Consider the following 26,995-nt stretch of genomic DNA (forward strand, 5'->3'; position numbering starts at 1 on the left):
TTGATGCATAAACCCCATAATTGTTTATTTCATTTTCCCTCATGGTCGTCTGTCGTATCCCCCCACAACCCACCACCAATGCTTTTACCTGCACAGGCCACAGCTGCTGTTAACCAGTGCAAAGGTTCTTTTGCCAACTCCTTACAACATGGTAAGATAGGCCTAAACCTGATTGGCACATTTAATTTACTTGTAACTCCCTAGTAAATTGTACTAAATGTATCCAGGACCTGCACATTAATTGCTAATAGTGGGCCTGCAGTACCCATTGTGCCACCCACTATAGTAATACTTTAAAACAAGTCTCAAGCCTGCCACTGCAGCTTGTAATGCAATTTCCAACTGCCATTCTGACCTGGTATAATAAACGGGGAACAGGCGGAACAATGCAGGCAGAGCAACGTGTGCCGGAACAATGCAGCAGAAACCAAGCTTGCCTGAATAATGCATCTGCCTTAACCACACACCTGCATGATTATGGCACATAGCGGTCTAGTGTTGGACAGGGAGAAGAAGAGGAAACATTGCAACAGAAAGCTCCAGACATAGACAGGTAAGTGGGGCCGGGGCTGGGTTTTGGAGGTAGTTTTCAGAAGTGGGGGTTACTTTTAGGGCTCAAGGAGGGGGGTTAGGTAATTTTTGGGAAAAATGCTGGCTTTTTAGGACTCAGGTTGGGGGAGTTTGTGTAGTTTTAATGGCTGGGGCTGGCTTTGGGGAGGGGTTTTTAGGAGTGGGGTGCTTTCAGGGCTCAGGGCCAGCAGTGATCGGGGATCATTTTTTTAATTGTCAGGGTTTTATGCCTCAGGGGAGTGGACGGTGCTGGCTTGGTTTTATGGACAGTCAGGAGTAGAATTTAGGACTCAGGCAGAGGAGGGGGGTTAGTTTATGGTATGGAGTAGGGTTTTAGGACTCACAGGAAGGGAAAGGGTAGTTTTAATGGCAGGGTTAGTTTTATGCCTCAAAGGGGTGAAGTAGGGGGTTCACATTTTAGGGCTTAAGGCAGGGGGCCAAGGTAGTGGAGATCTTAACCACTTATACCACCTTACCATTCACCCCTTTACAACTAAATTATGTGGTAAAGTCATGCGTGGTACAGAAATGCATGATTAAGACTCATTCATGGTTCGGGCTGCGTGGTAGAGGCATGTGTGGTTTAGCCATGCGCGCCTCTGTCATACAACCAAAATAACCCTTTTGCTAGTTCTAAACTTTTCTTTTCAACCCACGGTAGGCCCAAAAAGGTCCTAGGGCAGCGTCATTAGTGCTTAAAAGTCGGACATGTGTGTTTGAGTTTTACATATCCTAACAATAAAAAAAAACTCCTAAAGTCATTATCTTGTAAGGCCGATCTCACCCGTGGACCAACATTGGGTTACTCAATTGCACTTAATAAGTCATAACTTATTTTTGGGAGCAGGAAGGTGAATGGTGTTTACACACAAATTAATTGTAATTTAAAATCCTCTTTAATGGTAAGTCAGAACTCTGAAGGTGCGCCTTTTTGAAGTTACTGATACTGCAGTTCTGAAGTTCGCAATTTTTGTGCCTCAACTAGTGTGCCCTACTGCCCTCGGCCAAATGGATGTGAATGGCTCTCCAGCTGTGGAATGTGTATATCTCCCAGACATTGTAGAAAAAGTGGATAAGTTGGGACAGGATTGACAATCCTGGCAGGATGGCTGATGGAGGAGTTTTGCCCAGCCGAGAATTACACTTCAAAATGCCTTGCCTGGAGTGCACTAAAAGGGGCTGATACTAGTCTTATTTAAACCCAGACATTTGGGAGCGAAACCCAGGAAAGGCAGGGAAATAGGCCAGGTGCTGACCCCCACACAATGGCTGCCATTGGGGATAAGTGGTGATACTCTCAGACCCATATCAGATCCCGTCTGGACCAGTGGAAGACTCACAAGGAGAACTGTTCTACTGTCCTGCTGCCAGAAGGAATGCCCTGCTGCTCTGCAGTTGGACAGACTGCCTTGCTGTCCTGCTGTCAGAAGGGGGAGACTAGACCTGCTCTTTGAACAAAGGAACATCAGAGTGACTCTAATGTTTAGTTGACTGGCCTTTTGTGTTGGCTACAGAGTCACAAAAGGATTCAGAGACAAAGCAACTTACCTGACTGTTGCTGTTGGTCCTGCCTAAGTGATGCCCTCCAACGTCCTGGACCCTTGGTGTGCTGCTAAAGTAGCCTCCTCCCACCAAAAGTTTAACCTGGAACGGGGAGAAAAATGTTCATGAAATATTGGCCTGAGAGCTGACGGGAGACTGGGGCCAATCTGACAAAGGTGCGTAGCCAGTGGGATTGACTTTGCCACAGCTCTACTCTGCAGCAGCAAATCCATTTCAGAAGGTCTTCTTGATGATGGTATTCGGTCTCATAAAGCCCTCTTCGATTACAGCCTGCAGCCTAATACTGGTGGGGTACTTCAGGCTCCAGAAAAATGTTTAAGTATGATGGTAAAATATATTGACTTGGCTCGACAACAACCAGCACACCATCAATGACAGCAACAGCCTTGGTCAGAAAATCCAGCTTGTCCAGTTTGGAGCTTTTCCGCCATGGTCGACGACTTTACCGAGACTTTGTCAAGTGAGTCCACATAAATGCTAACTCAGCCTTGTATACTGCCTCTTGCCTGGTCAGCTGAGACTCTTCCTTTTTGAGATATTTATTCAGAAATTTCTTCGAAGTCTGAATGTAAGTCAAAACTGGGCCCAATCCACCTTTGTATCCGACCTGCACTCCATCATGGTTGGCTGTAAATTTTGACTTTGACTCAGTCATGCACGACCAAATACCCACAGTTGGTGCTTTATTCTTTTTGGTGCTAGAGTTCACAAAAAACATTAAAAAGGCAGAACTCCAATTCCACTAATTGGATTTTCTTTGTGTTGGTGTCAAATAATTTATTGCAATTTACTCTATTTCTCTAAATTAGTGTGAGATTTTTCTTGTGTTGTGTTTTCATTGTATTACTGTTAGTGCACTGCAAAAAGACTTTACACATTGCCTCTTAGTTAAGCTTTACTGCTTTTGTGACTAGGTACCAGAGGGTAAAGCACAGGATAATTTAGTGGTTTTTGTAGGTCACCTTCACAAGGATTGCGGTTGTTGCCTGAACCCTCCCTCAACCAATTACCCAATTTCTTATACACAAACAGTTTACGTTGAGTGCACAGACTGTGATTGGAGACCAATCCCTTCTAGACCTATGCACCATTGAGCAGGTAAAGCCCTACTACACACAGGTTGTACTCAATGTGCAGGCACCCAAGCCCCCTTAGGAGGGACAATCCGTGACTACGCATACCCTACTCTCTCTGTGCTGCCCTTCATGGACAGCATACTCCCTCCAGACAACCATGTCTAATTAGCTGGATGATACAGGGAGGCTGCACTCTCTGTGCTGCTAGACTTTCTTTTTCCCATGAGCAAGTTTAAGAAGAAGACACGCGTTTGGACAGATATTTTGAACGTTGCCTAATGATCCATTTATGTCGATAAAGTGCTTGGAGTCCCAGGAATTTGGTTTTGATGTACTTCTTTGCAGTCGACACAAACAAAAAGTGGTGGGGTGGGTGGATGGGGTGTAGGAGGGAAAGCGATGGGGGCTTAATAATAAAATAGACTTACCTGAAGCTGCTGGCCACTTGGCGCCTTGGTTTTCCTCTACTTCGGGGTCCCAGCAAACACTGGGACAGCATGAGAGACTCCCTGTGCAATCCCATCTCTGCTCCCATACTATTACCAAGCATGAGAGTAGCAAGGGGATCGGCCTGAGCATGCTGGTTTAATGCTCGCTCAGGCACAGGGAGTAAGTGCTGTTTCTCCAACCCAACTGTGCAAACAGCTGGGTTGGAGAATCCTAAATGCTCATGTCTGTATGACAGGTCAAAGACAGCCAGCCAAACAAACAAGCACACTTAGAAGTGCAACTACCACTCCATTCCTCCTCCCTCCCAGGGCCCAGCCCCACCCCTCCCCACACACTGGCTCAGTCAGCAGCTGAAAAAAACTATAATAAAATATTGTTTTATTTTTCAGCTGCTGGCTTTGAGCCAGTGGGGTGACCCTCCTCCACTATGGCAGAGGAGCTGCCACTGCTTCTTTGCAAGAGGAGTGTTATATTTGGATATAATAGAGGAAGACTCCAAACCCCCCACATTGAAGCTGCCCTGCCAGGGTCTGGGGCCCCTTAAAATGCAGCAACTTCCTCTTTGTTATAGGGAAAAGGGGCTTTACTGACTCACCTTTACTTTGGAAAAAGACGGGATGCATCCACCTAATAATCGCAAGTGGAGAAAAGTATGGGATGTGAGCTGGAATGTATTTCACATTCACAGATTCTACTTGATGAAATGAGCAGTATGTGACAGGTGTGCTTGTAATTTCCAAGACTTTATTTTATTGTACACTGAAGTGGCATAAATAATGTAATTTACGAGGGTGTTTCTACAAAAGTGTGAATTTAAATGATGCGCATTTACCGATTTGCTGATCGGAGTTCACTGCACAACCTGAACAAGCAAACTTTAGACTATGTGGTCCTTCAATTAAGTAGTCTTTAAACCACATTGTCATTTTCTAAAGCTGTAACCTTCATTTTCCAGTGAGCAAGGATCGGGTGGCTAGCTGAAATGCATTGAGACCAATATTATTGCCAAATGATCCATTTATGTCAACAAAGTACTTGGAGTCCTTCGGATCGGTCTGTGATGTACTTCTTGCCAAAAGAGTGTCATGTTTGGGTACATACAAACATATATATATAACCTACTGGCGGTCGCCAGTAGGTATATATAGTTAGGACCTAGTTACCATAGGAAATTCCGAACATTCTACTGGAATAACTTTGGCGCCGATTGAGGGATCTGCCTGTCATTTTCCTTAAATTTGCCTCGCTGCGCTCCGCTCCTTCCCTAACAGTTTTGGGGGGGTTTTGTCAAGCGGGGGACGAGAAAAAAGGGGGGTCCCAAAACGTGTTTTCCCCATGTTAATTTCCATAGGGACATTCTGACAAGGCTACAGCTCGAACGGCTGAACGGAATTACACCAGATTTGGCAAATTGGTAGGGACTGGTATGCAGCAGTGCCTTTTGTATGTTTGGTGTAAATCCCTCCAGTAGTTTTTGAGAAAATTGAATGCGAAATTGAGTCCAATGCAATTTTCCATAGGACCTTTAGACACTGCTACAGCCCGAATGGCTGAATGGAATTACACCAAACTTGGCAAAATGGTAGAGCCTGGTATGCAGAAGTGCCTTTTGTATATTTGGCGAAAATCCCTCCAGTAGTTTTTGAGAACATCGAATTTGTTCAAATTATATATCTATATGTGGCACACTGTAAGCTTACTGTACTCTGTACCTTCCAGAGTACGAGTTGCATGCTGATTGGCTGCTACTCTCTGTGAACATTCCAAAACAGAAATTGTTGGCAGCCATCTTTTGCCTCGGTAGACTGAGGCACAGGAAAGCAGAAAAACAAACTTGTAGAACTCAAAAAGGTGGAAGGGTAGAAGCACCCTGACCCCCTAGGCCTGCTCAGGGGGTCCCACAAGGCCCCCCCAGGCTCAAAAAAATAATAATTTTTTTCGGAAAATCGTGGGGGTACAGAGTACAGTAAGCTTACAGTAAGCTTACCGTAAGCTTACTGTACTCTGTACGGAGCGTGTACCCTCGCAATTTCTCGAAAAAAAATTATTTTGTTTTGGCCTGGGGGGGCCTTGTGGGGCCCCCTGAGCAGGCCTAGGGGGTCAGGGTGCTTCTACCCTGCCCCCTTTGCGTGTTTTGCACCTTTGTTTCACTGCTCACACAGCTCTCACAGCCCACACAGCTCTCACAGCTCACACAGCCCACACAGCTCTCACAGCCCACACAGCTCTCACAGCCCACACAGCTCTCACAGCTCTCACAGCCCACACAGCCCACACTCTCACAGCCCACACAGCTCTCACAGCCCACACAGCTCTCACAGCCCACACAGCTCTCACAGCCCACACAGCTCTCACAGCCCACACAGCCCTCACAGCTCACACAGCCCTCACAGCCCACACAGCTCTCACAGCCCACACAGCCCACACAGCTCTCACAGCCCATGCAGCTCTCACAGCCCACAAAGCTCTCACATGCCTCACAGCCCTCACAGCCCACACTCTCACAGCCCACACATCTCTCACAGCTCTCACAGCTGAAGCAGAAGCAAGAAATACGGCACAATCAGGGGGGCAGAAGGCAAGAAATACGGCACAATCAGAGAGCATCTTGCTCCGGTCCAAAAATCGGATCTCTAGGGCTGTTCAGGTGGTCCCACAAGGATATTAACATATTTAAACGTTATCCGCTAATAGAATTAGCATTTTAAAAACCTTGCAAATTCACTGAAAAAGCCATAGGTTTCAGGCCTTATATAGTTAGGAATTAGCATTTAAAAAAGCTTTGAAATTCAGTGAAAAAACCATAGGTTTCAGGCCTTATATAGTTAGGTATTAGCATTTAAAAAACCTTGCAAATTCACTGAAGAAAACACAGGTTTCAGGTCTTATATAGTTAGGAATTAGCATTTAAAAAACCTTTGAAATTCACTGAAAAAACCATAGGTATCAGTCCTTATATAGTTAGGAATTAGCATTTAAAAAACCTTGCAAATTCACTGAAAAAACCATAGGTTTCAGGTCATATATAGTTAGGAATTAGCATTTAAAAAACCATTGAAATTGCTCCTATATAGTTAGCTGTACTAACTATATTTCACGCACCCGCAATCCACTGCTGATGATGTCACATATTACATCATTGATGACATGGTCAGTGACATCACTGATGACATCACTGATGACATATCAAATGACATCACTGATGACATCACTGATGACATCATCCAGTGGCGGTGTGTTTCTGTAAAGTTTAAATATGTTTTACATATTGAAGAATGAGTGGATGTAAAAGTGTCTGGATGAAAGATTTAGTAGGTACATGATTGAATGTATGAGTGAGTGATTAAATGTGTCTGACTGAATGCATGGGTTAGTGACTAAACTGTCTGAATGTGTGCATCAGTATGTCTGTTGTTGTGTAAGCAACTGCATGTGTTGATCAGTAGCTATATGAGTGGCTATATGTGTAATTGATTGTTTGCCCAAGTATTTGTATGGGAGACTGAGTGTGTGTGTGGGTAGCTGGCATATAGAAATGACTATACATAAGAGCCACTGATTGTGCGAGTGGCTGTATGGATCATTGTGTACTTGTATCAGTAATTGTATAACAAAGTAAGTATGTGTTAATATATGTTTGAATAAGTAAGGTGTTGTGTGTATAACTGTATACTTAAAGAAATGAAAGTGTGATTGATTCTTTGCATGACTGCATGACTGACTAGATGTGCGAGTAACTCCATGGATGAGTGGCAGAGTGTGAGTGTCTGTATAGGTGTTTGAGTGCAGATGATAGTGTTGTATTGATGAGTGACTGTATGTATGAGTGATTCTATGGGTAAATGATTGGATGTGTGTATAGACCTAGCAATCAGTGTGTGCGTATGTAGTAACTGGTATTGGTGTGTCAATGGTTTCAAGAATGGTAGTCTGTGTTTAACACTGGGTGTATCAAAGGTTATATTAGAGTGTGAAGAAGTGCATCGTATTATCACATGAATGATATCATCAGTGATGTGATCAGTGATGTCAATTGAGATGTCATCAGTGATGTCCTCAGTGATGTCATTTGAAATGTCATCAGTGATGTCATCAGTGATGTCACTGACCATGTCATGAATGATGTAATATGTGACATCATCAGCAGTGGATTGCGGGTGCGCGAAATATAGTTAGTACAACTAACTATATAGGAGCAATTTCAATGGTTTTTTCAATGCTAATTCCTAACTATATATGACCTGAAACCTATGTTTTTTTCAGTGAATATATATTTATATATATATATATATATATATATATATATATATATATATATATATATATATATATATATATATATATATATATATATATATATATATATATATATATATATATATGTAATTCTGTTCAGCCCTTTAGGCTGTAGCTGTGTCTAATTTTCATATGGAGTCACATATGACATCAATAGTGACATCAATGTAGACCTCCCCAGTGACATCCTCAATAATATGACTGATATTCACGTTTTAGATAACATGTTTTTCCAGCATTCTTTATGTTATAGTTGTTTTTGACAATCTACTTAATACATTTCTATTGGATTTTCTATAGACGGTTGGGTCTTTTGTTGTCATAGTGGCCAAGTCACAAAGGTAATCTGAGCGAAAAGTCTAACTGTATGACTTTTAGTATTAACAGAAGTCTTTTACTCTTTGGGTATTCACAGAAGTCACTTCTGACTTTTTTACGTACGCACTCAGGCCGGAATCTTAGCACTCTGGGTGGAATCTCTTTACCCGGGCTGGAATATCCGCTCACGGGCCCGGACTCTCCGCATCCGGGCCAGATCTCCTCATCCGGGCCAGAATCTCCACATCTTCACATCCGGGCCAGAATTACCACTTCCTGGCCCTAATCTTTGCACTCAGACCGAATGGTCATTGTCTTAAATGCTTAACACCTGTGCTTACCATCCCCCTGCTTGGGCCGGATGAAATCATTCATTTAACACCACCTTCAAGACCTGCACTTCAAACCATATAAAGGTAGCACACAAACAAGTCCCAAGTTTGTTGACATAGTGTTCTTGCAGGGTTGGCTGTGACATCTGGCCAGGAACCACACTGTGGGTAGATGCGGAAACCTGGTAAGTAAATCCAAGAATGTTCATGGTAATAAAATATGGATTTAATGTGCACAGTATTTTTTCAACATCACTGTTGTCCCTCATCACAATATGCCCACATACGGCATTTTACTGCATACCATATCACACCATTGTGGCTAGTGAAAGGATGACACTACATGTATGGCATCCATTGACAGCTAAGTTGTATCATGATATTGTATATGTATACTGGGAACAGAGGACACACATAGATTGAATGTAGCAAATGTGTGATCTCCCAGTCCTAAATGGGCATTGTGAATTCATGGGACCGGAAGCACAAATGTGCCACAAAATGTACCTGACTATTGGACATCTCACATATTAACTCTCCAATGCAATGATATGATCTGATGTTTAAATGTGAAACTGGTCTGCATGATGATATACATTCCTTTAGATTTGACAACAAACACCATCATACTCATGCTGCACGAGGGGCCTAACAATGAAGGGAACCAAATCTGTCCATCAGGTAAGAATACCATTATAGGAGCCTTTTCTCCTATAACGCTTCTAGGCTCTGGAACTCCCTGCCTCTCCCAATCAGTCAGGAAGTCAACCATCTATCATTTCGCAAACACCTGAAGACATGTCTTTTCCCATAATTCCATCTGCTCCCCACTGCGTGTCCACAGCGCTGGGATGCCTCCGAGTAGCCATGCACTATATAAAAACATATTCATTTCATTACTCATTTCATGAGGAGTCAGATGCCCTGACCAGAACGTTTATTACGTTGGCCAAAATATGTAAAGCCACCCCCACTCCACCCACAAAAGTTCATCAACGTCCATAGCCCATGAATGCCTGTCTTCAGCATAGCACTAATGAGCCACAGCTCACACACACCCAACCAAGAAATCACTACATCACAGCCCTGAAATCCAGGACAGGTGGTTCCCCTATGCACTCCTCCCTACATAGTTCATCCCAGGCATTTTCTCCACCATCTGTGGGAGGTATCACCTCTGGGTACCAAACTTCTGTCCACAGACTACTACCTGCCACCCCCCCCCCCCTGGTGGTGTCCTGCAGGTCTTATCCATGGCTGTTCCATGCAGAGCGGGCTAGCAGATGGCTATTTGGGGCCAGTGGGAGGGGGACTTTTTCCAACAGCATGCTGATGTGAGGAAGGACATTCAGGCCATTGGGGCTATTCTGTCAGACTTGTCTGAGGAACTGCAGGACATGTAGCACATCGCTCAGGTGGTAGACCAACTGACTGACCCAGGTGTTGGACAGGATGGATAGATCTTGGCAAGGAATGTCCAAGAATATAAATAGGGAAGAGAGTACAAGACACCATGCCTTGGTCATGAATATGATAGGGGGCATGCTGAAAGTTATCCAAAGTCTCTCGTCAAGGTCAATGCAGGAAGGGGGGCCCTGACACCTACCTGAAGCACATTACACCCATACACCTGTACCACAAACTGCACAGGCTCGCTGCAAGGGTACACATCCACCTCCATGCCTTGTTGATGCAAGCTACCATATACAGAGCAAATAACTACTCCCAAGGTGTATGTCCATACTTCGAAAACAACATTTACAATGAAATTAACAGGATAGAGAAAGTTTGATTTGAAATATAAGTTTCTGTAAATTAAATAGATTGGGGAAAATATTCAGTCTATTCGGAAGGGAGAAAGGAAAGCAAATAATGTTTTTTAAACAGAGTGGACTAGGGTATTTAGAGCGGGTTGAGAAACATTAAATAAAATACCCCAGGAAGTGTCTTGGGAACCACTCTATACGCAAGGGGCAAAGTAAGTAAATGTGCAAACCAAAGTCATAGTACAAAAAGTCAATTGTCCTTCTGGTGTATTCTCAATCTCAACAATGTCCAGATCCTCTGAATCCAATGCAGGCTCCTGGCAGGCCGATGCAGGACCAGGCACCACATGTGGTTGGAACATACAAGTATGGGAGAAAACAGTGTGGAACAACGTACAAGGGGAAACATTTAGGATGGTTTGGGAGGCACGTGTACTATGACAGACAACATGGCTGCACCCAAGGAAGTGACACAGGCAGTGAGGGTGGCCATAGATCTTGCAAAATCCTCTCGCATCATGCGTCCCTCATCACAGATCTGCAGAATGATGTGAGAAAGGCTGACCCTCACATGCCCCCATCACTTCCTGGGATGCAACCACAAGAGTTATAATATAGGGAGGATTTTGGGTTGAACATGAGGGGTGTGGTGTCTCGGGGTCAGAGCCTATGTTAGGGTCTTCCTAGCAGCTACGTGCAGAGGGAATAGTGTCAGGGGACGCAGCTGGAGCCCCAATGGATTGGGGGCCTCTAGAGCCAGGGAGGGGCTGATGGCAGCCCATGATGTGGTGTGGCCTGCCCTAGGAACACATTGCCAAATGAAAGTTTTAAACTGTCAGGGTGTCCAGTTCTTCACTCCCCTACAATGTCCCTCGCCTCCACCCAGTCTTTAGCACTTGAGGTGTGTTCTTGCTCAGTCCAGGTGGGTGCAATTCCCCTGAATTCTGATGTTGAAGGTCCCTCTTCCTCCTCCTCCTCCTCCTCCTCCTCCTCCTACTATTCAGTTGTGGAGAGAGGTTGTGGCCACCAGTGCCCCAACAGTGTCCTGCTCTGACCTGGGTCCTGGTTCTCTTGGCTAGTTGAGCCCACTGAAATGGAAGACAAATCATAATGTGGTGGTTGTGCATGTCAGAATGACACGCATAACTACATGAGGCAAGGGCAGACTTTGTTCTCCTCTGATCACACTATACAAATATAAGTGACATAGAGCCTAAAGCATGTGTATGTTCACTCTGATATCCTGACTTGATTCACACATACTTATCTTACTTTAATTTTGATGGCTTACTCTTCTGAACTGACCACCCTCACCTTCTGCATTCTTGTAATCTGTGTTTTCTGCCATTGCTACATAGGCATCGTCTAATGCCTGTCTACAAAAGGAGATCGGAGACAGTCTGGGTGGTATTTTATTGATCCTGTGATATGGAATCTCTGCACTCTTATACTTTCTAACAAATGTCATCTGTTGTGTAGCATTGTAAAAGACAACGAAAATGCAGATTTGGGTGTACATATATTAATAGGGGCTGGGATATTAGCATTGTTAAGTAGGGAGTATAATATTTTGATATTTCCTCACAAAAGCAGACAATCTAGTGTCACATTCTGCCTTCGAAGACTGCTCAGGTAGTGCCGTACCCAGTTGTGGCTAGTTGTTACAGCTACCTTGACTGGACAAATGATAAACAAGCCACTGTTGGGAACACGTGTGTATATTGACCCACTTAGAGACGTTGGTATCACTTAATAGTAAGGCAAGGACCTCAAAGTCTGCCTTAACTCTATGGCACATGTTGATCTGTCTTAATCAGAACCCAATCTCACCAAATGCAATGCAAGTGACAGCATTCAACACTCATAGGCCTCTTATCCACACACTGGACAGTGTCTGTACCATTCTTCACCCAATGCACACATCATATAAGGCTCTTGTTTTACTGGTAATGGTCCGGGCAGAGCCATTTTGAAATTCAAATGCACATGGGTGGCTCTATTCCCCCAAAACTACTGCTCTCAGAATGCACTCTCCTCAGTGCATTCTATGGGCTACAGTAGGCCTTTGGCCTTATAATGACTCCTGCATTTGCACAGATTAGGTAAATGGAGACCTGAGACACAAACCAAAGGCAAAGCAAGTTCTCAGCATCCATCACCCAAAGGCCTCTCATCCACACACTAGACAGTTTCTGTACCATTCCTAAACCAATGCGCACATCAGTTGCAAGGCCCTTGGTTCACTGGTAATGGTGCTGGCAGTGCAATTTTATATACAGTTGAACGTGTGGGGATGTGGCTTAGCCAAGGATCATGGCGGACGCGTGACCCGAGATCTCTGTACCAGCCCGCTTCTTATCATTGTGAATTGCACAGCCGGGCCATTTTGTACAATCCTGGAGGTCCTCTGGGGGACATGAATGCTGAGGGGAGCTCCCAGACGGAACTCGAGCATTGTCGGAACTGCTGATCGAGCGCAGTGGGCATCTGTGGAGAATGCGTAGCAGAGGCCGGTATCATGGCGGCCATGAGAACAACTGCGAGGCCCAGGCGCCCCTCTACGCATGGAGTTGTGGCCCTTGGGGACTGAGGAACAACCGAAGAGGCGTGGAGCTCCAAGCAGTCCCTTGTGAACATGGCAAGTGTGCTGCCAAAGTGCTGAGACCCAGAAACTGCTGCGGCGGAATGGCCGGGCCCCATTGGCGGTGACGACGACCGGGCAAGCAGCGCCATGGGTGAGCAGCTCCACGGGCATGCTGTGTGGCAGGACTACAGATCTGGAGCACCGTCCATGAAGGAACACTGCTGCCTAGGCTTGCGGTGAGGGAAGGGGCCACGTCAGTGACTCCGGCCGGCGGTAGCAGCTCGGCAGGTCGAGGTGCATCAATGGGCCTTGTGGTATCTCTGCAGATGGAGCCCCGCTGACATGGACCTGCGGGCGGCCTCGAGCACCGTGGTGGCCCACCTGGTCCTTAATCGAAGACACAGTCAGACTGGGGGGAGGATTGCAGCTGGGATGATCACTGCTAGCCGGGGACTACATAGAGGTGGCCGCCAATTGCAATCTTAAAGTGAGCCTAGCTGTTGCTGGAGTGGAGCTCCCTGGCTGACCCTATCAGCTCAAACCACTGGGAGTTGGACTTGCACGATATCCGGCCGCTACCACTTTACTTTGTGGTCCCGCGTCAGGTGGTGTGACGGTGGCTCCTCATGTGCTGGACAGCAGACGCCCATTCGACATACACTTGAAACTCTCTCCAGGGGGGCCGGGAGCGGACTTCACCCCGGAGGACCATTTACCTGTGAGCTGTTGAGCACCATGAGGAGTGGGGCCTTGGCGCTAGGGTGCTCTCTGCAGACCCTGCCTAGCTGCCGGGACTGGGGTGGTGTCTATACATCCTAGGATGGGGCCTGCGCAGTGTTGGGCTGCAGCCACACGCCTGGTCTGGGGAGTGGCCAGAGAAGGGCCTGGACAGTCTGTGGGCACTGCTGGGAAAACAAATGTGGGCGGCAAATCAGTTCCGCTCGCGGAATTTGCAGATTTTCGACAATTTCGCGATCCGCGAATCTCGCGAAATTGCCCAAAAATCCGCAAATCCGCTCGCGGGCGGATTTATTTTTAGAAGCCCCGCTCGTTGGCCCCGCCGCACACACTAGTGGTGTGCACCGTTTTCCCGCCCTGACCCACTATGATGGACAGCTCACTCAAGGGACCCCTGCGCTGGGCAGGTGTGCTTTCTCCCCATATCTACCATCGAAAAGTAGCTGTGATGCCTGATGGAGGCCTCTGCATCTTTGACTTTCACGAGTGCAATCTCCGTGCAGTTCCTGTGACCAGGAGCTTCTTTCTCCTCATCTGCTGCTCTGATCTGTCTCTGACCTTTTATGCACACAAGAGGCATGTGAATTCGCATAGAAGCCCCGCCCCTTTGGCCCCGCCCACACACTTGCTGTGTGCACCGTCTTCCTGCCATTTACCCACTATGATGGACAGCTCACTCAAGTGACCCTAGTGGTACTGGAGCGGGGCTGCTTGCCCTGAGGAAGTGAGATATGCAGGGCCCGCGACATGTAGGAGAACTATTGGGAGGTGAGGAGATGATCCAGGCTGCTGGCACTGGAGGACTGTAGAGCAGTCTTAATTGGGGAGAGGGAAGGCCTGGATTTCTCTCTGTCCCCCTGCCTACTGGGCACCCTTGACCTGCTTCACACTGTTGGGCAGAGGCGGTGCATTGAATTAGTGAACACTTGGCATGATGGGCAAACCTAGAGGCAGCCAAGTTGGGCCCCCCAAGATCCAGAAGATAGTGCTCAGGAACAGTCGCAAACCACCCCGGAGGACCCGGTACGACAACAACTCAGTAAAATACTGGAGGCCAGAGCAGACACAAAGTCTACCCTTCATCAAGAACGCGAGAGCGGATGGCCTCTTCACTGTAGACAAACAGAAAGTTCTCTCTTTTTCTAGACTACACATTGGAGGTGCAGAGGAAATTGGCCTCCTACCTGGAAGTCAAGAGAGCAGTGCGAGAGAAGGGATGCCAAAACTCTCTGATGTTCCTGGCTCGACTATGTATAGTGTTGTGTTGGAGAGTAACACTCACTACTTCAATTGTCCCATAGATGCCTGGTACTGGCTGGAGGCCTACAAAGGTGAGAAACCAAGGTATTGGGGCTCTGGAGCTGTTGAGCGGAAGACCTCGGACACTGGGAAATGACTGAGACGCCAACCTTGTAGGGGGTACCTAAAGAAACCATCCTCATCTCAGACTGAGAAGGAGAGGGCTGTGGCACAGCAGGCTGTGGTGGCACTGATGCAGAGTCAGAGACCTGCCCTGGGGGCGGGGGCAGCTGTACATGAGAGGCAGAGGACACTAAAACAAATACTCACACAGCAATAGTGTGAAGATGCCTGTGGTGAAGCCAAATATTGCGGACGATATAATTTGATATTAACCATGGTAACTGAGATGACTATGATACTTAGAAAGCCTCCTACCTGCACATGGCTCATATAAGCCCCAAGCTGCGTTTTCACATATTGGGCTGGTGAGCTCTGCCTGGTGAGAGCGTCTTTTTCTAATCTTGCTTGCCTACCCCAAGTGAGTGTTGTATTAGGTTAGGGCCTCATTTAGTACTATGTTGTTCCACATGATGTTTGGGCGGCCGACCATTGTACGACTGCCCTGGGTTTGGGGAGTGACCACTTCTTGGATACGTTTGTTGGAGGTTTCTTTTTGGTTCTCAATGGTAGCAGAGGGGTTGAAAAACACGAGAATGGGGGAGCTGGGGGAGGGCCCCTTCTTGGACAGTTGTTTAGTGTCACCCGTGGCAAGAATGGCAAAAGCTCGTAGTGTTATTCAGTTCCTAACATGGAACATCAGGGGCATGGGGTCCATTGTAAGCATGGGCGTAAAATCCGTTACGCTCGCGTATTTTTCGTATTTTCGGAGAATCCGCAATCCGCGAACTCTCGCGGATGTGGCGAGAATACGCAAATCCGCGCGAAGCGTATTTTTTGTTTGTGTTCGCACTGCTCGCGGTCAATCTCGCAACAATCTCGCACTCGCGAAAGTACAAAAATTACAAGGGGAGGGGTAAAGGAAGTGGCCCAGTCTCCAACTTCCTGTTCCTGTCCAGCAAGCTCCTCCCATAGGGGTGGGGTGAAGGAAGTGCCCCAGTCTCCAACTTCCTGTTCCTGTCCAGCAAGCTCCTCCATTTCCTGGCCACTTTGATTTCGATCTTGACTGGGAAGGATTACTTTTTGTGGTTGCTGCTGGATATTTGGATTTGAGGCCTTTTGGATTACTTTTGGATTCGAAACAACTGTTTTGTTGAATTTTTTTTTTAACATGATTCTGGCCAGGGCATGGATGGCATTGGATTGTGGTGATCTTTGTGTGTTTTACGACTTTTTGGGGTGGTGTTGGGGGCTTGCTATGTGGGTGGGGGCCATTTTATTGCCTGGTCCCGTGTGGGTGGGGGTCTAGGGGCCATTTTTAAGCCAGTTTGTGTGCTTTGTGCCATAGGCCTGCACCCAGTGTGCTCTGATGTCATCCATTATGCCCAGGGGGCCCAGAATCGGTCTGTTCGCGGATTTTGCTGGTTTTTCGCCACGTTCGCGCCGTGAAGCAACAATCTCGCACTCGCGAAATTGTAAAAATTGCAATTTTGCACCGGAAAACCACCAGCAGGCAGCTTAAGCCTTCTGAAACTTGATGGATGGCATTGGATTGTGGTGATTTGATTTGTGTTGTGTTTTTTCACTTTTTGGAGTAGGGGTTGGGGGCTGGCTATGTTGGTGGTGGCCATTTTGAGGCATGGTCCTGGCCATGTGGATGGGGGGGTCAAACGGCCATTTTGAAGGCAGGCAGTGAGCTTTGAGACATAGGCCTGCACCCATTGTGCCTTGCTTTCACCCATTGTGCCCAGGCGGAGTCAGGGGTACATGAAAGTACAACCCTCTCTGTGTGTGCTCTCTTGGATCAATGTTAAATTCCTGTTTCCCAAAAATTTAGCAAATCCTAATTTTGAAATTTTCATATTGTGTGGTGTGCACGTGTGTATTCATAAATACCTACTTGCAAACTGTTTATTGAAGCGCTACATATGCAACATATATTTACTGATGTTCCTCTGTCTTCGTTTGCTTTTAGGTGCACAAAACTCCGCATCATCGTTGAGCATCAGTGCCAGGAAGAAGTCCTGCTGCGGCCTGTTGTTCCGACATCTGAAGAAGATGGCTCCAAAAAGAGGTGCCCGTAGGTCCTCTTGCAAGAAAGATGTCTCTACTAAGGAGAAGAAGAAGCAAGTGGCACCACTTACCAAGGAGACTGGTGGCTCAACCAATACATTTTTTGGGGAAAAACAACAAAAAAAACAAATGCCCACCATGAGTGCTGCACAGGTAGCCTGTTTAGTTGTTGAATCACCAACGACCAGTGATGTTGGTTCATCGCAAGAAAGTAGCAGCACACCATCAACACAGGTTGTAACTCATCTCACAAGTACTATTCAACAACCAAAGCCGCAACAACAACTGCATGGGCTACTAGTACAAGCAGAAGTACATGCGCAAGGAGCTGTCCGAGAAGGAGCTGTCCGAGAAGGAGCTGTCCGAGAAGGAGCTGGCTGTGAAGGAGCTGGCTGTGAAGGAGCTGGCCGAGAAGGAGCTGGCCGAGAAGGAGCTGGCCGAGAAGGAGAAGGCCGAGAAGGAGAAGGCCGAGAAGGAGAAGGAGAAGGCCGAGAAGGAGAAGGAGAAGGCCGAGAAGGAGAAGGCCGAGAAGGAGAAGGCCGAGAAGGAGAAGGCCGAGAAGGAGAAGGCCGAGAAGGAGAGGTCCATGGAGACTTGCAAGTAGAGGTCAGTGAAGATGCCCATGTAGCGGCGCATGGAGCAGTGCAAGTGCCCACAATGGTTGTTCTTCCAGAAGTAGGGGCACAGGAGGAAATTGACTTTGGAGCCGGGGTATCATGTCAGGAAGACGAAGCCACTCCTCCTGATGATTCATTTTCTCCCAGCTCCCCAGCAAGGAAAAGATCAAGGAGGGTGTGTAGAAGTTCCTCTTCAAGCCCCGCTCCATCAGATGATGATCTGGATCTAGATTGGCAACCATCTCTGACGTCTGAGAGGGAGGCACACCATGAGCTGCGAAAGGTATCAAATGTTAAAAGGAAGGGCCCCGGAAAGCTCATACTTATGGATCCGAACGTCGGACTTGATGAAGTGGTGCATTCTGATGTTGTTGAACAGGATGACAGCAATGACCTAGTCATCACACATGTCAGTCCAGCCACACCGGCCATGCAGCAGACAGACATTTATACCCTATCCCGACGTCATGCTGAGCGTGACCCTGGCGACGTGCCACTGGTAGCACCACCAACGCAGTCAAGTAGTACAACAAGTTCAACAAAACCTACAGCTCCCATATTTTCTCCCCAGAGGGGGACTCCTTCCAGCTCGACTCCCTCAAGTAAGGTTGCTGCAATAATTGCACAACCCAGTAGATGTCTGCAAGGCTCATCCACCACTGCTTCATCTGGCATTGGCAGCAGTATCACCTCGTGCGGCAAAACCAGAAGTTTCCAGTCCCCAGTTTGGAACTTTTTTAGTGTCCATGAAAAGTATGATAACATAGCCGTTTGTTGCATTTGTAAGACTAGCGTTAGCCGTGGTAAGACTGGTACCAACTATGGAACCGGAGGCCAGATAGGTCATCTTGAAAGAAAGGACGCTGTCGAATGGTTTCCGCACCTAGCAAACGTCAAGGGAAAGCGATCCCAAAGGGCAAGTGGCCAAAATATACCCATACTAGGTGTTTCATCTGAAGATGACGGGGAGGTAGAAGAAGCGTCAGACATGTGTCCGGTTGCACCCAGTACCCCTGGCAGCACCACACCCTCCGGAACACATAGAAGGCACACTGAGAGTCTGGGAGACACACCAATGCGGAAAATGTCAACACTGATCAGAAGTGGGTCGAAGAAGGCATCAGCATCATCCCGTAAATTTGTCCAGCGCACCATTTCAGCCATGTTCTCCTCAGATGTGCAATTTCAACGCAACCACCCAACTGTACGCCTGTATGACACTAAGCTGGCTAAAATGCTAGCGGTGGACCTTCTCCCTTTTTCGTTTGTCGAAGGTGTGGGTTTCCTTGAACTCGTGGCAACACTGGCTCCTAAATGGAAGGTTCCTAGCCGGTTCTATTTTGCCAGGGTTGCTGTTCCAGCACTACATAAAGAGGTGCTTGAGTTGGTGGGGGCAGCTTTGCAGAAGAGTGCTGTTTACACTATACACCTGACAACAGACATGTGGACCAGTTGCCAAGCCCTTTTTTACATGTGCATCACTGCACACTGGGTCTCTTTTTCAGGGGTTATAAAACAGATAAATGCAGGTGGTGACTTGGTCGAGATTTTTAAGGGTGCTCGTAAACATGCAACATTAGCCATGTTTGGCATGGAGAAAAGTCATACTGCAGTCAACATTTTGGCTGACTTTAACAAAAAGGTCTCGCAATGGCTGCCCCCAAGAAATTGCAAGGTTGGTTATGTTTCTACAGATAATGGCAGCAATGTAGTTAGGGCCATGGAGGACGGTTTCTATTTCAGAGTGCCGTGTTTGGTGCACTGTATCAACCTTGTTGTGCAAAAATTTTTGAAAAAAGAACTTGCAGTCGACAAAACACTGACCATCTGCAGAAGAATATGCACACATTTCAACCATTCTTTTAAGGCCCGGAAGGAGCTGAGGCGCAAGCAAAATGAACGTAGAATGCCAGTGAAAGCACTTATCCAGGAGGTGGCAACACGTTGGAACTCAACCTTCTACATGCTTGAGCGTCTGCATGAGCTGTTTCCAGTAGTCAATGAGTATTTCTACAACCTGGGTGGTGATACAACAGAAATGATGCTAGCGGTGGAGCAATGGCAGCTAGTTAAAAGCCTGACAGACATGCTTCGTCCTTTTGAGGTCTTCACGCGTGACGTCAGCAGGGAGGACTGTTCTTTGAGCAAAGCTATCCCATTGTTGCTGAAGCTCGAGGACCAAGTCAAGGTGGTGTCTTCACAATTAAAGGACGTTGGAAAGAACGAAGCACATGAGTTGGCGCAGAGATTATTACAACGCCTAGTTAGCAATGAACGGCTTGTAAAAATCAAGAAACAACAGCACTACATTTGTGCTACTATTCTGGATCCTCGTTACAAAAAGCCATTGTTTGGCAAAGTAATAATTCCTTTTGAAACATCGGATGTTACAGAGTACAAAGGTTGGCTAGCTCAGTCAGCCATTCGTTTTGAAAGAGAGCGGAAGGAAACTGTAGGAGAAGACAGTACTACTAGTGAATCAGCAGGCCATCAGGCGTCCCAAAAAAGCACTTCTGCATCTGTGCCTGTGGCAGAAGTGAGTGTCTTTTCCTCTGAGCCGTTAACCACACCAGCAACCGTATCATCTGCACCAGGCCCAGGCGATATGTCTGAAGCGGGTTGGCTAACTCAGCTAGGTTTTCCTTGTCCTAGAAAGGACACAGAAGTGCAAAGTACAGGAATCCGGGAGGACATTCTTTCAATGGTGCAGGCCTATCTGGATGACTCAACAGAGTTCAATATTACTGAGGACCCATTGGCGTATTGGCATGGGAAAAGAAAAATATGGCGAGAGCTCACCAACCTGGCTATCAATTACTTGTCTTGCCCACTCGCAAGCGTGTCCTCAGAACGTGTTTTTAGTTCTGCTGGTGGCATTGTGACTTCCAAAAGGTCCCGCCTCTTGCCTGCAAATGTGGAGCGGCTCACCTTGATAAAGATGAACCAGCACTTCATACCACCAGATTACAGAGTACGAGAATCCACGCAGGAAGAAGAGGACACCGACCTACCTGAGGAAAGTTCTCCTCAGTTACTAGAAGTAACCCCGACTGATGATTTAGCAGAGTATGAGGACGAGTTCTGCTTCCCTGACAGCGAGTTCTGAAAACGAGTCAATCATTCATTAATTGTAAATTTAGTCCTCCTTATTCACTTTTATTCCTGTGTGTCTGTCTTTCTTTAGCAAGTGCTTCATCACATTCCCAACAAAACTGTAATCAACCAATAAAACAACAAGCCCATCAACAGAACTGTCTTGATTTTGATGCCGCAGCATTCCTCAGGTTCACAACAGTTAGTTGACAAGAACTCAGTCCTGGTCGTCTATCCTGAGTCCTCCTCCTCCAGACTCACCCTATCCATTACCCATAATGCTGATGCCTGGATTCTGCACAATGAAGAAACTTACGTTGACGAGTCCCCTAACGCCTTAGGACACTGTGAGTTCCAGGTGGAGCCAGCCCTCAAACACAAATTACAGGTAAGATAAGAGTTTGGATGGGAGGTAGTATAATGGAGTGTTCGGAGAGGCGAGAGAGTGACAGTGGTACTAGCAGTAAAGTCCTAGGGCTCTTGAATTAACAAAGTCGGTGACAGGCATTTACTTTGGAAAACATTTGGCCTATTACACGTGAACGTTTAGGCGTTATTATTGCTCGCTTGCCTGTCTCAGGGGTGCTGTCTGTGGGGCTTCTAGGTTTTTGGGTTGTGTGAGCACCGCTGCCACATTTCTAATGTTGATTGCTTTTGTTTTGCAGAAAATCCACGCCGGGAAACTCCAGTTGGGGCCCTGCTGCAGAACGCCTTAGGACACTGTGAATTCCAGGTGGAGCCAGCCCTCAAACACAAATTACAGGTAAGATAAGCGTTTGGATGGGAGGTAGTATAATGGAGTGTTCGGAGAGGCGAGATAGTGACAGTGGTACTAGCAGTAAAGTCCTAGGGCTCTTGAATTAACAAAGTCTGTGACAGGCATTTACTTTGGAAAACATTTGGCCTATTACACGTGAACGTTTAGGCGTTATTATTGCTCGCTTGCCTGTCTCAGGGGTGCTGTCTGTGGGGCTTCTAGGTTTTTGGGTTGTGTGAGCACCGCTGCCACATTTCTAATGTTGATTGCTTTTGTTTTGCAGAAAATCCACGCCGGGAAACTCCAGTTGGGGCCCTGCTGCAGAACGCCTTAGGACACTGTGAATTCCAGGTGGAGCCAGCCCTCAAACACAAATTACAGGTAAGATAAGCGTTTGGATGGGAGGTAGTATAATGGAGTATTAGGAGAGGCGAGAGAGTGACAGTGGTACTAGCAGTAAAGTCCTAGGGCTCTTGAATTAACAAACTCTGTGACAGGCATTTACTTCGGAAAACATTTGGCCTATTACACGTGAACCAACACGATGACAGTGTTCAGTAAAACGAACTTACTGCAAAACCACCACCCACCAGGCTCAAAAGTAGTAAAAAACAGGTATGCTCAGATAAAGTTTGAAAAAGTATATTTATATCCCTAACAAAAAAATCTCCCGCAAGACCCTCCCTAACCCCAAATAAATAGTCCATCAAAAGTCCCCAAAAAACCCAACTCCCAATTCCCACCCCCCAAAAGTCTCTAAAAAAGGGGCAAGGGACACTCTACGGATGCAGGTTGTTCACTTTGGCCTCCAGGGCATCATGCCTTAGGGCCAGGGCATTGTACTCCTCCCGGAGCATGGCGTGATCTAAGCGGAGGCCCTCCATCACCTTTTTGTACTCCTCCCATTTCTTGACCTCCGCCTCCAGGTTGGACACTCTGCGGAGTGCACGGCGCAAGCGAGCCTTTACAGTACTGTGAGGAGGTGCAGCCTTTGCTGCTCGGCGGTGGCGTCTTCCAGCACGGCTCTGGTTGGCTGGAGCACTGCGCTTACCGGCAGAACGTGGGGTCACGGAGGAGGATGCAGAAGATGTAACATTTGATGCACTTGAGTGCGTGTCGTCCCCCTCCATTTCCACCAGCCGGCGATATTGCGCAACAGTGGCATCCAGCCTCCGTTGCCGGGCCAGTACAGCCAGCATACTCCTGCTCGGTTTTGCAGTTTTAGTATTACCAACTATATGAAGAAAGAAAGACATAATCTGTAACGAATGCTCTTTAAAAATATGATTAACACAAAATGATTCAGCAGGAAGTTGTGTCACAGTACAACTAGCAACTAGCCAGCGCAGTACAAATCTATTCAGGCCAGTATCATGGGCGTCTGCATGGAAGGGCAAGGTGGGGCGCTTATGGTTTGGTGCTCTTTCATATGAAAGAGATCTGGCAGAAGTGAGTGACTTTTCCTCTGAGCCGTTAACCACACCAGCAACCGTATCATCTGCACCAGGCCCAGGCGATATGTCTGTTTCCCTCTCTCTCCCGCTCTCTCTGTCTCCCTCTTTCTGTCTCCCTGTGTCTCCCTCTACCTCGCTGTCTCTCTCTCTCTGTCTTCCTCTCTCTCTGCCTCTATCTGTCTGTCGGTCCCAGCCTGCTGTAATTACCATATTGTAATTTGTCACTGGGCCAGCACTGGATACACATCATATGCTATCTAAGAGTCAGATAGTACCATGATCCAGCTTACCTGTACTCGCCACCACCACTGCCTGCTTCCTCACAGTCTGATTGTCCGCTGGCGCCGCATCCTCCACAGAGTACTTCTCAGACTCGGAGTCGATCACGATCACGTCCGAGCTGGCCCCGCCACCAGATGTTCCACCTAAAAAATATATTTAAGACTGTTAGATTACACCACTCACTAGTATTTGGTTTAGGAAGGAAGAAATTTGAAAACAACAGAAAAAATAATTGACTGTCTACTCTAGTCTAAAGTAAAAATGTCCCTCCTTCCAGGGAAGGCTGTTGTCTTGCTGCTTTTTTTTGTCACAATTGATGAATGCTTGCTTAATTTTAACACACACCATTTTTCTCTGAACAGACAGACGCTGGACTTCTACGGACAAGAGCAACATCAACTAAACCAGGTGAAAGCTCGGCTCGACCACAAGAAATGTGTTCCAACTTCCATTACTCATCAACTCAGCACCAAGCACTTTTCCTTTTCCAGCTAACTTTATTTTAATATATGTGTTTACTTTTACTTTTAATAAAGCTTTTAAACTTGAATAGACTCTGTGGTTTTTGGTCCTCCAGACTAGAGTGACTGAGCGAAAGGTTTTGTAATTTTTGCAAGGAGGAGTCCATGCCGCTGACACTACCAGGTTTATACAGTGTGCCAAACACACCACTCTGAAATATTATGACTCTGGTCTTTGGTGTCCATAGTTTGGTTTGTGGAGAATTGTCCCTGCAACAGTAGTATTATTGATTTTGTTCCTATCTAAACACTGTTTCGAAAAAATTAAATTAGGAACGCTTGGACAACTGTGGAAAAGTACATTTTGCCATGTTCTGTGTCCCTACGTGTCATCCATCATATGTTATATGTGTATGATTAATATGCATATGTTATTCCCCATGTTCGATTAAAGACGCAATTATAGTTGTGTCCACCTTTAGTATGTCAGTTTCCAGTTCTCGTGAATACTACGAATATCAGGCCTATGTAAAGCTACGTTGCCACGTTTCTCAGTGTGCACGTTAATGCATTGTAAAGTCCCCGTTTCTAGGCCTCAAAAGGGCCTGGACACCAGATTCAGCTCCTGTCTCCTGAAGCCCTCGCTGAGGAGCGATACAGCCCCCACCTGTATCCTCGACCCTTCACTTACTTCCTGCCTCGCAGTGCCCGGCTCAGCTTGGCTCTGCCTCTGAGTCTGCCAAGAGTATGTTATGATTCGAGTTATCAGTACAGCCCTCCTTCTCTGCATTCCTAAAACTACTGAATCGCATCAATAGTTTCCGTCATTGTCTAGCTTTCACGTCTCCACGTTAGAGAAATACTGTATTAATGGTCATTTAATATTCTTCATCACGCACTACATGTAGAATAATGCATGCTCCAGTCTTAGAATCAAGTTAGCCTTTCCCCTCCTGACTTCTAGTTTATATCAACATGTTCTCTAAACATCAGATACTAGATACTGCTTAGGTACATGTCGCCCTGACTCTCCAGACTTCAGTCTCTGCTCCTAGCACAAAGTTCGAAGCCCCCAGCTTCTCCTAGTAACACGTCATTGCCAGCTTGCGCGCACCATCAGGTCAGAGGTCCCGGCTCCTTAGGTAGCCCCTCCAGGTTTCCACCCCATTCATGACATATTCTGTTACGTTTGCATCACATGTCTATGTATACGCCTCTGTTACACCTCTTTTCACCCTTATCTTTCGCGACTGCAACGCGTCACGCCTATTACTACACCCACTGCTACGCCTATTGCGATGTAATGCTATGTGTTTGCGTTATGTATATATGCTCATGTACTGTTATTAAAAAGTTATCCTTCCTGGCGCGCTCATCCCAGATCCAGCCCCAGCAGCTGCTGGGCCCTGCCATTCTATTCCTATGCAGGTTGTCCTGTTCCTGTCCTTTATGCTGTAATAAACCTGCAAAACTCCTACTACCTCGAATCTTGACTCTTATTTATTGAGCTATCTGTTATTCATTTATTCATTCAAAAATAGATCCGGTATTATTTATTTATATACCACATAATGGCGCCCGAACAGGGACTTGCCCTTTCCCCACGCGCCGGTGAAGCCACGCCGGCCCCCTGACCCTCTGCAGCCGTGACGGAACCATACCGTGCACGTGCAGATATTTCTGCTTCAAGTATCCCTCAGGCCCACGGAGGAGACGGAGGAGGCGGTCCAGCATCCAGACGAGACGGTGGAGGAACGCGGCGAGTCCCGACCAGAGCCCAAGCCGAGAGTCCAAGGTCCGAGGTATCCGGAGGTCCACCCGTAACAGAAGTCCGAAGTTCGTCCGTCCGGCGTCGAAGCAGTCCAGTCCAGTCTGAGGCCTTCCGTTCTTGCTGCCCGGTGAGTACCGTTACTGGGGTAGTATCTAGACAGGGTCAATCTAATTGACTCTGGTCCGTGGGTTGGTGGTACACAGTCCCACAAACGAAGTGTCCACTCCGGTGGATACGGGTCCTGACGTGTCTCTGTATGAGACCGGTAAGTTTCGTACTGTTTCAGCAGTGCATCTAGTTTCTGTTCTAGTCAGTTCTGTTCTCGAGAAAATTCATGTATTCTGTTTTCCGTATTCCAGGTAGTATTCTGTTCGAACTGTTATTCTGAATGTTATTCATGTATCTTGATGTCGTGGAATGAGTGTGAAGTAGTTATCGTGTTTATTGTGTATCGTATTGTGTCCAGATTATAGTTCAGTCATGCCGCTCTTTTCAAAACTGCGTCAGTTGAGAACTAGAAAAGGTCTGCTGGAAGCAGCAGTTCCTGTCCCGCCTAGGGACAGTCCAGGTCATTTTATGTATCAGAAGCATGGCATAAGCGCCATATTGTATCTAGACTTATGGGTCGAGTATACCAAACAGTTAGAGGAAAAGTATAGATGGCCTGTATCAGGCACATGGGATGCCGAGTGCATCATGAGAGTAGAAGAAGCATTATGGAAAAAGAAAGCCAGACAGTCACAGAAAGATGCCATCGAGTTATGGCGCAAAGAATCTCATAAAAGAACCGAAAAAGAAATCAGAAAGTCAGAATTGAGTAGAGAATCCTTAGAACGAGCCCAAGAAAAGGAATTAATCGAGATTGGTGAACGAGTTAAAACCGAACAGTCAGACAGACAGAGGCATGCTCTTATTAAGGGTATGTATCCTCTTCTTGCCGAGGGCTTGCCAAAAGCGACCCCGGAGGCATCCAGTAACTTTCCGCCACCATTAGTTCCGACCAAGCTACGTCACAAACAGACCGCAGCTGATATTTTCATCTCGTCCTATTTGGACGACACAGTCCCAGAATATGCAAATCCTGTTCGCGCTCCGCCAGTCCCTGTAAATCAGGCACTCCCCGCTCCTCCAGACACCGGAGTACCTGTTACGGTACCCCCGGTCCAGCCCGCCATACAAGTCCAGCCTGCATTTCCATTTCCCACTCTGCCAGTACGAAGAGGATCAGTCGACGATTCTAGTTTAGGGGCCGCAGGGGGAGGTCCTCCTCAAACCCCGCCGCCACATAAGCGTTTAACGACAGCCGAATTACATGCACAAGCGTCACAGCGTACGCCCAGACATCAGTCTGTAGCAGAAATAAGAAAAGCCCTTAATGAATGCGGCTATGATCCAGTCCCAGGCGAGGATAATATGGTTTTATATTCATTACGTG

Source organism: Lissotriton helveticus, chromosome 2_1 (genome assembly GCF_964261635.1).
Source record: "Lissotriton helveticus chromosome 2_1, aLisHel1.1, whole genome shotgun sequence".
Taxonomy (NCBI): domain Eukaryota; kingdom Metazoa; phylum Chordata; class Amphibia; order Caudata; family Salamandridae; genus Lissotriton; species Lissotriton helveticus.